General features: G+C 63.2%; 1 non-coding gene across 1 annotated transcript; it reads right to left on the minus strand.

Annotated features, from left to right (window-relative positions):
• Nucleotides 1-1,015: 1,015 nt before the first annotated feature.
• On the minus strand, nucleotides 1,016-1,141 carry LOC116663405. Its single transcript, XR_004319657.1, has one exon. It is a non-coding gene; the product is annotated as a U6atac minor spliceosomal RNA (small nuclear RNA).
• Nucleotides 1,142-2,623: the final 1,482 nt, after the last annotated feature.

Raw genomic sequence — 2,623 nt, forward strand, 5'->3', positions numbered from 1 at the left:
CCGGCTCCTGCCTTGCCCTCTGACTGCTCTTGGCGTGGCTGCCAGAGGGATGCTGTTAGAGCCCATGGGGCCCTGGCCTCGCCCTCGGGAATTCTTCCTGGTCTCCCCTCACTGAGAACAGTACTCAAGTCCCCAGGGCCCTGGCCAGTAGCCCTTGTGCCCTGGCCTAGCCCCTCCCCACTCCTCCAGCCACAGAGCCTTTGCACGTGCCTTTCTCCATCTGGAACATTCTCCCAGAGGGCCCCATGGCTGCTCCCTCCCTCCAGTCTTGACTCAGGGCATCTTAGACCTTGCTTTCCCTTACCCCCCCCCCCCCCCCCCCCCCGGTGTGAGGACTCCACCACCCCCCCCCTGCGCCTGCCCTGCTCCCTCCACAGAGGTCACCTCCTTCGGGCTTGTCCGCTAAGGCTCTAGAATGGTCCAGGATGTGACCTGACCTCCGGGAGCAGGGGTCCTCTCTGTGCCCGGGCCAGGGCACCACGGAGGGTGGCGATTCAGTTACTATTGGTCCCGAGTGTTGAACGAAAAGTCTTTCAGCTTTTAAGAGGCCTCGAATCTCTGTGATGCTGAAAAGATGCAAGTGGAAACCTCTGAAGCCAGGAAGGCCTCAGACCACAGCCACTTGCGGACCTAGTCTGACTGTCCCAGGTCCACCTGGCCGCACCTGCCCCGCTCCCAGGCTCAGACGTACCTACGCGAGATGTAAGCCATCTGCTGTCCCACCCCGACCCTGCCCCCCACTCTCCGGGGCCGCGGATGAGGAGGTGAAGGCACACCTGCCGCAGGTGCGGTGACGCGGATGCAAGAAGGCTGCGATCCACTTTTTATCGTGAAAAATGCCAAGCAGCTCAGAGAGCGGAGAAGGGAGAGTTGCACGCGTTTATCCACAGCCGTGCCTGTGCACCCGGACGTGTCGCGCCGACGCATCGGAGCGCCCACGGGTATCACACGTCCGTGTGTTTGCACAACCGCGAGCCAAACACCCCTGGCCCCACTAGGACGAAAAAGGAAAAAGAAAAAACGATGGTTAGATGCCACGAAGTAGGTGGCAATGCCTTAACCGTATGCGTGTTGTCAGGCCCGAGGGCCTCTTCCATCCTTGTCAAGGGGAGTGCTAACCTTCTCTCCTTTCATACAACACGTCTTACGCCTCGCGCGCTCGCTATTTAAGGGCCCGCAAGCGCGCCGCTTTTCGCTTACGTCGACTTCGGCCTGGTCCTCAGATACACTAGGGGAAGCGGCTGCATCCAGCGGGGACCGGCGACTATACCTACTCTAAATAGCTTATTTTTTTAGCTTAAATTTAAAAAAATTTTATTTTTGTGCTTTAATATATTCATAAAACCAGCCAATCAGAGGCTGCGAGGAATACCCGGAAATCCCTAACGTCCCTCAGAAAAATAAATTCCCCCGGAAACAAAACAGCGCCGCCGCACACTTCCTACAGCGACACGCCTCGCGGACTGTCAGGAAATGTCTCGGAACTTTCTGCGGAAATGGAAGTGGTCTGTACGAATCAGAGGACGAGGAAGGAAGATCCACTCCACGGACTTCCGGACGCGGCTCTGCGCTTGGAACTGTGGGTGCAGGAGCAGTTGGGGGTGCTGGGGGCGCGGTCTGCGCATGCGCCCAGCCCACCCCACACCGTCCCTCCTTCAAGGCCGCGTCACTCGGCGTCGGCGCAGGCGCTGCTCGTGTTCTGCGCGTGCCCGAGCCTCTTCGCTCGACTTCCGCGCACGCTCGCAGCCAGCTCTGCGCGGTCTCTGGGCTACAGTTCGAGCCCCGCTTCGGGGCCCAAGTCTGCGCGGTGTCGGCCTCTGCTCCTCGCGTCCGCCCTTTCCTTAGAGTTTTTAGGTTTAATTCCGATGCTGTTTGTGCTGGCCGTGCCCGCAGTGTAGGCGGTGCCGCGGCGCCTCCCTACGGCTGCGGGCGCGTGGTCCCCGGGCGCCACTCGGGACTGCGGGGCGGCGTGCGGCCGGGGTGACCCTTCCATAAGCCACGCAGGCCGAGAAAGGCGTGTGCGCGCGCGTTTGTGCAGACGCGCCCGCGTGGCCGCAGTGCCCGTGCACGCTTGCGCGTCCACAGCGCGTGTGCGCGCACAGACAGCCCAGGGGGTGGCCGCTGCGTCCAGCCAGGGGACGCCGAGGGGCTGGGGGGTGGCCAGCGGCGTCCCGCACCCAGCCCTCTTTCGAGGCGCTTCGGGCCAGCCCGTTAGTTACAGGCGGAGAGCTCCCAGGTGCGCACGGAGGGGGAGGAGGGCCGAGGGCGTGACCAGGGGACAGCTCAGCCGTGAGCGGCTGTGCGCGGTCCGGGCAAGTCGTTTTCGTGCCCCGCGCCCGCACTCCCCAGGTGCAGCGCGAGGCCTGGGCGTGCCCCTGGGGCCGGTCAGGATAGCGGGCTGCTCCAAGGGGCGTCGGCCCTGTCTCGGTCACTGCGCGGTCCCAGCGGCTGGGACTCCTCACTGGGACAAGCTGCTGCAGGCCGTGCTCGGTGACCTTCCCCAGCCCGGGTGGGGAAACTTCCCCCGCCGAGTGTTTTCCTTCCTGCCTGGCACGCTGCCATCTGTCACCTGCAGGGCCCTGGGCCGCATCTCCAAACCTGGGCCACATTTGCGCGTCCGGTT

This window comes from Camelus ferus, chromosome 4 (genome assembly GCF_009834535.1).
Source record: "Camelus ferus isolate YT-003-E chromosome 4, BCGSAC_Cfer_1.0, whole genome shotgun sequence".
Lineage (NCBI taxonomy): Eukaryota > Metazoa > Chordata > Mammalia > Artiodactyla > Camelidae > Camelus > Camelus ferus.